The sequence below is a fragment of the Myotis yumanensis genome, unplaced genomic scaffold, assembly GCF_028538775.1.
Source record: "Myotis yumanensis isolate MYYU_CA2020_CCGP unplaced genomic scaffold, mMyoYum1.0.hap1 SCAF_1, whole genome shotgun sequence".
Taxonomy (NCBI): Eukaryota; Metazoa; Chordata; class Mammalia; order Chiroptera; family Vespertilionidae; genus Myotis; species Myotis yumanensis.
Window position 1 is genome coordinate 174,601,598 of NW_027223752.1, and position 12,822 is coordinate 174,614,419.

Consider the following 12,822-nt stretch of genomic DNA (forward strand, 5'->3'; position numbering starts at 1 on the left):
GCTGGAAGCTTTCTGATGACTGCTTCAATTTCTTCCATAGTTATTGGCCTATTGAGGTTTTTAGATTCTTCCTGATTGAGTTTTGGAATGTTGTATTTTTCTAGGAATTTGTCCATTTCCTCCAGGTTGTCTAGTTTGTTGGAGTAGAGTTGCCCGTAGTATTGTTTAACAATCATTTGTATTTCTGTGGGGTCTGTTGTTATTTCGCCTCTATCATTTCTGATTTGGTTTATTTGGGACCTCTCTCTTTGCTTCTTGGTGAGCCTGGCTAGGGGTTTGTCAATCTTGTTTATCCTTTCAAAGAACCAGCTCTTGGTTTCATTGATTTTCTGTATTGTTTTTTTGGTCTCTATGTCATTGATTTCTGCTCTAATCTTTATTATCTCCTTCCTTCTGCTCACTCTGGGGTTTTCTTGTTGCTCTCTTTCTAATTCTTTGAGTTGTAGAGTTAGATGGCTAACTACCATTTTTTCTTGTTTTTTGAGATAGGCCTGTAGAGCTATAAACTTCCCTCTCAGGACTGCTTTCATTGTGTCCCAGAGGTTTTGGATTGTTGTGTTTTCATTGTCATTAGTGTCCAGGATGTTTTTAATTTCTTCTTTGATGTCATCGGTAACCCAATCAATATTTAATAACATGCTATTCAGCTTCCAAGTGTTTGAGTATTTTGGGTTGTTTTTATTGTAGTTTATTTCTAACATTATGCCATCGTGGTCTGCGAAGAAGCTTTTTTATGATTTCAATCTTCTTGAATTTGTGGAGACTTTGCTTGTGACCCAATATGTGGTCTATTTTTGAATATGTCCCATGAGCACCTGAGAGGAATGTATATTCCACAGCTGTGGGGTGAAGTGTTCTGAAGATGTCAATTAAGTCCATCTGATCTAGTGAGTCATTTAGGATTGCTGTTTCTTTGCTGAGTTTTTGTCTAGCGGATTTATCCAGTGATGTCAGTGGTGTATTAAAGTCCCCTACTATGATTGTATTGTTGTCGATCTCTCCCCTGATATCTTCCAGAAGTTTTCTTATGTATGTGGGTGCTCCTGCATTGGGTGCATATATGTTTACCAGGGTTATATCTTCTTGTTGTATTGATCCCTTTAGTATTATGAAGTGGCCTTCCTTATCTCTGGTTATGGCCTTCACTTTGAGATGTATTTTGTCAGATATAAGTATTGCTACCCCAGCTTTCTTTTCCTTTCCATTTGCGTGAAAGATATTTTTCCATCCCTTCACTTTCAGTCTGTGTGAGTCCCTTCTAATGAGGTGGGTCTCTTATAGACAGCAGATGTATGGGTCATGTTTTTTTATCCATTCAGCCACTCGATGTCTTTTGGTTGGAGCATTTAGTCCATTTACATTTAAAGTTATTATTGAAAGGTACTTGTTTGTAGCCATTTCTTTTTGTGTGTGTGTGTGTGGCTGTTTTCTTTCTGAGCTTGATATTTCTTCTTTTTACACCAGTCCCTTTAGCATTTCTTGCATTGCTGGATTGGTGGTGATAAACTCCCTTAGCCCTTTTTTGTCTGTGAAGCTTCTTATTTCCCCTTCAATTTTGAATGATAGCCTTGCTGGATAGAGTATTCTTGGATTCAGTCCTTTGCTTTGCATCACTTTGTAGATTTCCGTCCATTCTTTTCTGGCCTGATGTGTTTCTGTTGAGAAATCATTTGATAATCTAATGGGAGATCCCTTGTATGTTACTTTCCGTCTCTCTCTTGCAGCCTGTAAGATTCACTCTTTATCCTGAACATTTGCCATGGTAATTATGATGTGTCTTGGTGTGGGTCTTTTCGGGTTCACCTTGTTTGGGACTCTCTGGGCTTGTGTGACTTTTTTCTTCCCCACCTCAGGGAAGTTTTCTGATATTATTTCTTCGAATAGGTTTTCTAATCCATGTTCATCTTTCTGTTGTTCTGGCACCCCTATTATTCGTATGTTGTTTTGTTTCATGTTGTCCCAAAGCTCCCTTAGGCTCTCCTCCTGTCTTTTAATTTTTTTCTCCATTTGCCGTACAGTTTGAGTGTGTTTTGCTTCCTTGTCTTCTAATTCACTAATTCGGTCCTCCGCTTCTCCCAGTCTACTGTTGATACTTTCAATGGAGTTTTTTATTGAAGCTATGTCGCTCTTCATTTCTTCTTGTGACTTACTTAAGTTGTTGATTTTTTCATCTGTTTCTTCTAGCTTCTTGCATAAGTAGTTGAGTTTTTCATCTGTTTCTTCTTGCTTCTTGAACATCTGGTGCATGTACTCTAGGAACCTTATTCTGAATTCTTTTTCCGTCATGTTGCATATCTCTGTCTCACTTAGCTGCTTTTCTTGCGAGTCCTCCTTTTCTTTCCTTTGGGGATTTCTTTGTCTACCCATGTTTGATCTTACTGACATGACTAGTTGTTGAATCATTCAGTGGCTGGACCCTGGGTGGCAGTGGCTGCTCCCTGGGTGGCAGTGGCTCCTCGGGCTGTGGTTGCTCCTTGGGCGGTTGTGGTAGCAGCGGCTCCTCTGTTGACAGCAGAGCCTCTGGTGGGTGCTGTTCACAGTTGTGGTGGCTCTTCTGGCTGGTGGAGGGAGGCTTCACACACAGCAACTGTTCCCCAGGTAGAGCGTGTGGTGATCAGGAGGCCGCTGTTGCTTGAATCTGCTGCGTTGATTTAAAGGCACAAAATACAACACAACAAGGCACAACGTACCAGGCACTGAACACTATTGTATTTACGATATTACTAACCCCAAATAAAGGTGGCCACCCGAGCTAAGAGAGTTGGGAGATAAGGGGGAAAGAAGAGAAAAAGGTAGAAGAGAAAAAAGAAAGAAAGAAAAAAAGGAGTGCAAAAATGAAATTGGAAAAAGGGAGGGGAAAAAGAGGAGGAAAAAAAAAAGAAAAGAAAAAAAAAGTAAGAGAGAAAAGAAAATGAAGTATAGAAGGGGAAGAGACTATTTATAAGAGGAGAAAACTCCTATAGGTCCGCCACTAATACCAACAAATTACAGCAACAGATTCCTGGAGATGAATACAAACTACAAACAACCAATAATATCAAGCGACGCAAGGGGAAACAGAAGCACAGAAATAACCGGGGGGGGGGGGGGGGGGGGAGGAGAGGGAGGGGCAGGAAAATAAAAAGAATAAGCAGTCTAACCTCACAAACAATCCTAAAAAAAAAACTAAAAAAAAACCCAATATACTCGTCAATCAAGCAAACAACAATAAAACAATGGAGAGAGAAAAGAAGAAGAAGAAGAGAAAAAAAGAAGAAAAAATTGGATAGTGAAGGAAGATAAGGGAAAGGTGTATAAGGATTTAGAACAGGGGATTGGACGTAGGATATATAAGCAGGGTTAAATTTTGACAGGGGGTAAAAAGAGTAGGGAAAATCAAAAGCTGGAGTAGGGTAAGAGAAACAGGACAGCAAAAGGGAAAAAGTGGGGGAGATTGTTTAGCACAGAGGCAAATTGAGGTAGAGAAAAATGTTGCTAAAGGAACGATGAAAATAGAATGGAGAACATTAGTCCCAAAATAAAATAAAGACAAAATAAAATGACACTTTAAAGAGTGGTAAAATGGTAGCGGTAATAATACTAGTTAAAAATAAAAATGTAGCAGCTGAAAGGGCAAAATCAGGTGATGGAGAAAAAGAAAAAAGAAAAAAAGAAAAAAAATGTTTTCTTAGTTAAAAGGAGAAAAAGTAATTTAAAAAAATAAAAATAAAAATGTGCAGTAATGCAGGTGCTTCAGATCTTCTACTCTTCTTATTGGCACACCCAGAATTCAGGAGAATGTTGAATTTTCCTCCGTTACACTGTTCCTCCGTGGTGTAAGCCACAGTCCTGATTTTAAGGCCGGCTGTAAAATCCCCTTATTGCCTTATCTGTATTTACAGAAGAGTCAGTTCGTGGCTCTGCCTCTGGGTGGCAGTGTGTCTGGATTGACCTCCGAGGCTAAAAGTTCTCTCTGTCCAGAAGCTCTCTATTGTACCTGAACCAGCTCCGCCCAGAGTTGGTTCCCCAGGCGCCACTCCCAGCTCTGTTTTCCAGGCTCCCCAAAAACAGTCTTCCCCTACAAGCTCTGCTAGTGACCCCAACTGGGCAATCACATGCTCTGGGCCAACAATCAAACTCACAGAAGTAAGAGGAAGTGTGCAAACAAGATGCGCGGAATGTCTGCGCGCGCTCAAGCCCCTGGCGACAAGTAGCCGGCTATCAGGGAAACTCTGAGGCCGCCCTTTTGCATCCAGTCCAACTATGGGCTCATTTATAGTGTTACCTTCTGGCAGCAGCCCTGCAGGAGCCCTCCCCACTTGCGGGTCACGCTGGCCTCTATGGGCGCGGATTTTGGAGGGGGTAGATTTCCCCCTGCGCCCGCGTGCGCGCGTGTTCCTCGCTCCAACCTGAACTGCAAACCGCACCTTTGGGGTAAGTCTAACCTTTCCGTGGAGGGGTGCAGATCTCCTCTGGGCTCTTACAGTCGCGTTGCTTGCGAGTCGTTGCCTCCGGGTTAGTAGCCGCCGGGTTAGTAGCCGATCTCTGGATGCCGGTAACAGCTACCTAAGATGGCGCGGTCTCGCCGCTGCGCTGGCACCGAGGGGGAGGTTTCAGCATCAATCTCTAACCATCCGCATTTTTTAGGAGTTCTCTGTCTTTCCTGGCTGCAGACTGTCTCTCAGCTGAACCTCCCCAGCTTGATCGGGCTGATTGTTACCCATTTCAGCTGCTCGCCCCTATCTGCTCTGGGCTAAAGCACCAACACGTCCGTCTAAGCCTCCGCCATTTTTTTTTCATCCTCGAGCATTTTAATAGGATTCTTTAGAAAAGGGAAATTCTAATTTCAACTTAGATATCGTTATTTGTGTCTGTGTTAATAAGACAATGGATAATATATTTAAAAGACAAATCAGATAGAGTTGCACAAGGAACAAGACTTCTTTTGGAGAAAATACGTCGAATTGAAGAAAGCAATTTTCTATCAAACAATGCAATCCATACTTGACTACAAAGAGGAAATAGTACCTAATTCATACTGAATAATTATACAATTCATATATGTGGTGAAACAAAACACTTGTACTTGGCAGAAGGCCAAAGTTAAGCACCTCTTTATTCCATTGATTTATATGTCCCTTTGATTATTTGGATATTAATTTTTAAATTTATTTTTTTATTGTTAGTATTACAGATGTCCCCCATTTTCCCCTCCTTTACCCTCCTCCACCCAGCCCCCTCCATACCCCAGGTCTTCACCACACTACTGTCTGTGTCCGTGGGCTATACATATATGCATATGAGATCTATGGCTAATCTCTTTTCATCCCCCACAACCCTCCCCTCTGAGATCAGTCAGTCTGTTCCATGCATCCATGCCTCTGGACCTATTTTATTAGTCAGTCTATTTTGTTAATTAGATTCCTCATTAGTTTATTTTGAGTTTTAGATACAATTGTTGATAAATATATATTTATTGCCATTTTATTGTTCATATTTTTTTATCTTTTCTTCTTCTTCACTTATTTAAGAATACCTTTCAACATTTCATGTAATATTGGTTTGGTGGTGATGAATGCCTTTAGCTTTTTTTTTTGTCTGTGAAGTTCTTTATCTGACCTTCAATTCTATATGATAGCAGTGCTGGGTAGAATAATCTTGGTTATAGGTCCTTCCTTTTCATTACTTTGAATATTTCTTGCTACTCCCTTCTGTTCTGCAAAGTTTCTGTTGGGAAACCAGTTGACAGTCATATGGGCATTCCCTTAGAGGCAATTAACTGCTTTTCTCTTGCTGCTTTTCAGATTCTCTCTTTGTCTTTAACCCTTGGCATTTTAAATTATTATGTTTCTTAGGGTGAGCCTCTTTGGGTTCCTCTTGTTTAGGATTCTCTGCTCTTCCTGGATATGTATGTCTATTTCTTTCACCAGGTAGGGGAAGTTTTCTGTCATTTCTTCAAATAAGCCTTCAATTTCTTGTTCCCTCTCCTCTTCCTCCAGCACCCCCATGATGCAAATGTCGGTATGCTTAAAGTTGTCCCAGAGGCTTCTTACACTATCTTTATATTTTTGGATTCTCCAGCTCTATCCATATTGTTTCATAGGCTAGGAAAGCCCTCTTTTTATAGCTGCATAATATTCAATTGTATAAATGCACCACTGCTTTTTATCCACTCATCTACTGATGGGCACTTGGGCTGTTTCTAGATATTAGCTATTGTAAATAATGCTGCTATGAACATAGGGGTGCACATATTCTTTCTAATTGGTGTTTCAGGAGTCTTAGGATATATTCACAAAAGTTGGATCTTTGGGTCAAACAGTAGTTCCATTTTTTTTTTTTTTTAATTTTTGAGGAAACTTCATACTGTTTTCCACAGTGGCTGCACCAGTCTGCTTTCCCATCAGCAGTGCACTAGTGTTCCCTTTTCTCCACACCATCACTGTTACTTGTTTGTTGATTTATTGATGATAGCCATTCTGGCAGGTGTGAGGTAATACTTCATTTTAGTTTTAATTTGTATCTCTCTGATGATTAGTGATGAGCATTATATCTTATTGTCTATTGGCCATCTGTATGTCCTCTTTGGAGAAGTATCTATTTAGGTCCTTTGTCCATTTTTAATTGGATTGTTTGTTTTCCTTTGTTGAGTTGTATAAGTTATTTATATGTTTTGAAAATTAACCCCTTAATCTATGCATCATTGGCAAATATGTTCTCCCATTAAGTTGGTTCCCTTTTCATTTTGATGATGGTTTTTTTGTTGTTGTTCAGGAGCTTTTTAGTTTGATATAGACCCATTTGTTTATTTTTTCCTGTTTTCCTCTTCCCCTGGAGATGTGCTGGAGAAGATTCTGCTAAGTGAAATGTCTGACATTTTACTGCCTATGTTATCTTCTAGGATTTTTATGGTTTCACAGTTTACATTTAGGTCTTTTATCCATTTTGAGTTTATTCTTGTGTATGGTGTAAGTTGATGATCTAGTTTTACTTTTTTGCATGTACTAGTACCTATTCAATTTTTCCAATACCATTGATTGAACAGACTCTCTTTATTCCATTGTATGCTCTTGCCTCCTTTGTCAAATATTAATTGACCATAATGGCTTGGTTTGCTTTCTGGGGTCTCTGTTTGGTTCCATTGATCTATATGCTTGTTGTTGTACCACTACCAGGCTGTTTTGATTATAATGGCTTTGTATTGTAGTTAAACTAGAGACCCAGTGCACAGATTCATGCACTGGTGGGGTCCCTTGGCCTGGCCTGTGCCCTCTTCCAATCCAGGACTCCTCGGGGGATGTCAGACTGTCAGTTTTGGCCTGCTCCCAGCAGGCCAGGCCAAGGGACCCCACCAGGCCTCTAGTATGCATATAAGATCTTCGGTTAATCTCTTCCCACCCTCCCCTCTCCCCTCTTCCCTGTGAGATTCATCAGTTTGTTCCATGTTTCCATGCCTGTGTGTTGAGCATCTGCCCCCTGGTGGTCAGTGAGCGTCATAGGTACCAGTCAAACAGTCAAACAGTTGAAGGGTCAGAAGGTTGCATAGGTTTTTATATATATAAATATCTGGCCTTGTGATACTTCCAACTTTGTTCTTCTTTCTCAAGATCACTGCAGCTATTTGGGATCATTTTTGGTTCCATATAAATTTTTGGAGTATTTGTTCTATATCTGTGAAATATGGACATTTTAATGACGTTAGTTCTTCCAATCCAGGGCAATGGTTTATGTTTTCCCTAGTTTGTATCTTCCTCTATTTTTTTTTTCCAATGTCCTATAATTTTCCAAGTACAGGTCTTTTTAAAAAATATTTATTACTGATTTTTTACAGAGAGGAAGGGAGAGGGATAGAGAGTTAGAAACATCTATGAGAGAGAAACATTGATCAGCTGCCTCCTGCACACCCCCTACTGGGGATGTGCCCACAACCAAGGTACATGCCCTTGACTGGAATCAAACTTGGGACCCTTCAGTCTGCAGGCCGACGCTCTATCCACTGAGCCAAACCAGTTAGGATCCAATTACAGGTCTTTTATCCCCTTGGTTAAAGTTTATTCTAGGTATCTCAGTTTCTGTTGCAATGGTAAATGGGATTTTTTGTAAAATTTCTCTTTCTGAGAATTTGTTATTGGTGTATAAAAATGCCATAGATTCCTGGGTGTTAATTTTGTATCCTGCTGCTTTACAAGATTCATTTATTAAATCTAGCATGTTTCTTGGTTGTCTTTAGGTTTTTCTATGTACAATATCATGTCATCTGTGAATAATGACTCTTTTACTTCTTCCTTTTCAATTTCCATGCCTTTCATTTTTTTCTTCTTGTCTGATCATTGTGGCTACGACTTCCAGTACTATATTGAATAAAAATGGTGAAAACAGACATCCCTGTCTTGTTTCTGTTCTTAAGGGAAATGTTTTTGGTTTTGCCCATTTAGTATGATGTTGGCTGTATGTTTGTCATATATGGCCTTTATTATGTTGCAGTATAATCCCTCTACTTACACTCTACTGAGAGTTTTATCAGAAATGTGTGCCGGACTTTGTTGAATGCTTTTTCTGTCTGTTGATTTGATCATGTGATTTTTTATCTTTCATTTTGTTTATGTGACATATCACATTTATTGATTTGTGAGTATTGTACCAGCCTAACATCCTCAGAATAAATCCCATTTGGTCATGGTGTATGACCTTTTTAATGTATTGCTGAATCTTACTTGCTAATATTTTGTTGTAGATTTTAGCATCTATGATTATCAGGGATATTGATCTATAATTTTATTTAATTTGAGTAACTGACCTCAAATTACATTGCTTAAACAATTTTATTATTTTAAATAAAATTTAGTTATGTAATCTGTACTGTGTCAATATGTTAGATAGGGATATCAGGGAAGACCTCACAAGAAATTAGTATTCGGTCAGAGACCTATTGTAAGTGAGGAAGCAAGCCATGGGGTTATTACAAAGGCCCTGAAGTGAAAGTAAGCTTGGAGTGTTAGAGGAATGGCCAGGAGGCCAGTGTGAGCAAAGGTGATGCAATATGCGGTCATGGCAGAGAAGCAGCAGAGGTATGAAGGGTGTAAGCCAAGCAAGGTCTTCAGCTTGTTCTCTGAATGAGAGGCTGAGTCTTTAGGGTATTTTGAATGAAGAGTTGATGTACTTTCTGTATATTCTTTTTTAAACTAAACACAAAAAACAAACAAAACAAAACACAAAAAAGACAAGAAAACATTTAGGTAATGCAAAGCAACCACTGCCCCAATTCTACTTGCAGTTATTTCCTCCTTCGTCCTCGTATCTGGCATTTTGCTTAGCACTATGTTTGCAAGAGTTATCCATGCTTTTTGAATGTAATAATTATCTTTTATGTCTAATTGTTCCAAAAAGATACAGAGTAAAAAGTACCCCAGCTCATAGTATATCCTTTCTACTGTTGATAGAGATTTGGGTTGTTACCCATTTGGGCTACTAAGACTAGTCATGTTATGAATATTATTATATATGTCCTTTGGTGAACATATCCACCACCCTGGGAGTAAGACAGCTAGATAGTAGACTGTTTCAGGTTTAGCAGATACCACCAAACAAGTTTTCTGGAGTGATTATACCAGCTTATATCCCAACTCACTGGTATTGTCATTGTATTAGTATGCTAGGGCAACCGTAACTAAATACTAGAGACTGATTTGCTTACACAACAGAAAATTATTTTGTCACAAGTGTGTAGTCTGGAAGTCTAAAATTGAGGTGTCCACAGGGTTGTTTTTTTTTCTTTTTGGTTTGTACATGGCCATATTCTCCCTGGGCCTCACATGGTCTCCTATCTGTGTCCAAATATCTATTTTTTATAAAGACATCAGACATATTGGATTAGAGCTCACCCTAATTACCTCATTTTAACTTAATTACCGCTCTTAAGACCCCCATCTCCAAATAGTCATATTTTGATATACTTAGGGTTAAGACTTCAACATAAGATTTTTGGAGGACACAATTAAGCCCATAATAGTACTCTTTCACATTTTAGCTATCTGTGTGGACATGTTTCTACTATGGTTCTAATTTGTATTTTTCTGATGACCAATGAGGTAAAGTATATTTAAAATATTTATCAGTCCGGCCATGGCCAGTGTGGCTCAGTTGGTTAGATGTCGTCCCAGGCACCAAAAAGTTGCCAGTTTGATCCCCGGTCAGGAAACATGCCTGGGTTAATGGTTCAATCCATAGTAGAGGCTTGCAGGAGGCAGCAGAGCAATGTATCACTCTCACATCGATATTTCTCTCTCTTCCTCTCCCTTCTTCTCTCTCTAAAAATCAATTAAAACGATTCAAAACAAACACATAAGTAATTATTTGTCAGTCCTTTAGGTAACCTGTTTTGTGAAGTGGAGGATTAATTGCTTTGCCAATTTTCTATTGTCTTATTCATTGATTTTAGGAGTTTTAAAATAAATGTTTTCTAGACGTGAATCCTTTGTGAAATCTTATTTGAAAGTATTTTCATCAGTTTGTGGCTTACCTTTCATTCTATAAGTAGAATCTTTCAACAAATGGAAGTTTTCAATTTTAATGTAGCCCAGTACCAGTTATTAAAAAGACCATTCTTTCGCCTATTCATGCTATCGAGAGAGGGACCCATATGACATTGTTCTGGGCTCCCACATAACTTAAAGGGAGACCTTGATGCTCTGCAAATGAGTGAGGAGGGTGTCCTCAAATTCCTTACTGCAGGAACCCACTTGGGCGGCACCACCCTGGAGATCCGAATAGAACGGTACCGCTGCAAAAGGAAAAGCCATGGCGTCTACCTCATAAATCTGACGAAAACCTGGGAGAAGCTTCTCGCTGTCCGCTAATGCCATTGTTGCCAATTGAAAACCCAGGTGATGTCAGTGTCCTATCCTCCAGGGATATCTGCCAACGAGCTGCGCTGAAATTTGCTGCTGCCCCTGGAGCCACTCCTTTTGCTGACCGCCTCCCTCCTGAAAGCTTCACTAATCAGATCCCAAGAGACTTCTGGGTCCCGAGACCTCTGCTGGTTACTGATCCCAGTTCTGACCAGCAGCCTCTCACAGAGGAGTCTTCTGTTAACCTGGCTACCATTGCTCCGTATAACACAGACTTGCCTCTGCACTATGTACACATTACCATCCCTGGCAACGACGAGGGCGCTTACGCAGTGGGTCTGATACAGTGGATACTGGCCCAGGAAATTCTGCGCATGCATGGTACCATTCCCTGGAACACCCATGGAGGTCGTGCCTGATCTCTGCTTCTTCAGAGATCCTGAAGAGATTGAAAAGAAAGAGCAGACCGCTGCTGAAAAGGCTGTGGCCAGGGAGGAATTTCAGGGTGAACGGAGTTCCAGCTCCTGAGTTCACTGTGCTCAGCCTGAGGTCGCAGACTGGTCTGAAGGCACAGGTGCCCTCTGTGGCTGCCCGGAAGGTTCCTGCTGAAGACTGGAGTGCTCAGCAAGCCCCTGAAAACCAGTCTGCAGCCCCTACTGCTCAGGCCACTGAGTGGGTAGAAACTACCACTGAGTGGTCTTCAGCTGTTCATCAGCAACCTCATAAACAAAATGTAAATAAGGTTGATGGAAAATAAACAGTTTCTAAAATAAAAAAGACAATTATTTCCTCACTGCGTAAAGTAATTATTTTGACACATTCAGTCACTGTATACAGCATAGGACAAAAGTAGGCTTATAGTAGTGAGTACACAAAATACAGAATCTATTTTTGTATTATTATTTATTAATTATTGTATTATTTTCCACAAGAACAACTGTAAACCTATTTTTGCCCCACCCTGTATGTGTGGCTCTCTTGCTGCAATCTTTTCTGTTCCATTGGTCAGTTTTTCTATAGGCCAATGTCATTGAGTCTTAATATTTGTAACTTTAAAATTCTTTGAATAAATTTAATTTTGCCTCAGTCATTTTATTTAGAAATGTAAAGACACATTTACCACATTCACAAACCATTTGTGTTAGTAGCTCAACAATGTTGCATAAAACTAGCAACATGTTTTGCATGTGACTGATGAATTTTGAAATATTATTTATGTTACCTAGAACTTTATACTTTTGAGGTTATTTATCAGTATGCACCTTGAGTTTCTCATTATAATATTTCCACAAGGTAATTGAGTATTATTTGTTTCATTTTATACCCAAGGAAACCAAAGTTAATTGCTTCACCTAGTGTGAGATAAATCATTATTCAAAATTAGAATTCACAGTCCCTGTCTTCTCATTCTGTTGTTTAACCAGTGAGGCAGGATGCTGTTTTATGCTATTAGTCTTCCTTAAGAAAATAGAAAGCTGTGTTCCTGGGATCAAATATTGCTTACAGATTCCCATTAAGTCTTAATTTATAGTTAACAAAACTCTGCATTTCCTTACTAACTGACATGTGCTTAGATGAGTCATCCCTCATGATAAAACTTATTCAGTTATATATCAGTAATGTAACATAATTGAGTCCAATAACAAAATTGTCACAGGACCTGAATGCAGATTTCAGAGTCTGTCTTTGCTGTCTCTTTTCAATTACCAAATCACACTATCACCATTACTGTCCACGTTGACATCTTTTCCTTCTAGAGTATTTATCTTACTCCAGAATTTAGTTCAATAGCTCCATTCACATTTTTATTCATATCCCAGAAGTAGTCAGATTTCCTGTTTCAATCCCTCTGGATATGAACTATGTAGCCCTTCAACTCTGCTGTATCTTAGCATCTGCCTTATTCCTCATCATGCCCACCACACTGCTATTGGAAATTATATGAAAATTTGGGGATTCCAATAGGCTCCACTGATGGAGGGCGTTCTCTCTAACA

The 12,822-nt window shown here is 39.5% G+C and overlaps 1 pseudogene; it reads left to right on the forward strand.

The window, feature by feature from the left end:
• Positions 1-9,027: 9,027 nt before the first annotated feature.
• On the forward strand, positions 9,028-11,583 carry LOC138992157 (small ribosomal subunit protein uS2B-like; annotated as a pseudogene).
• Positions 11,584-12,822: the final 1,239 nt, after the last annotated feature.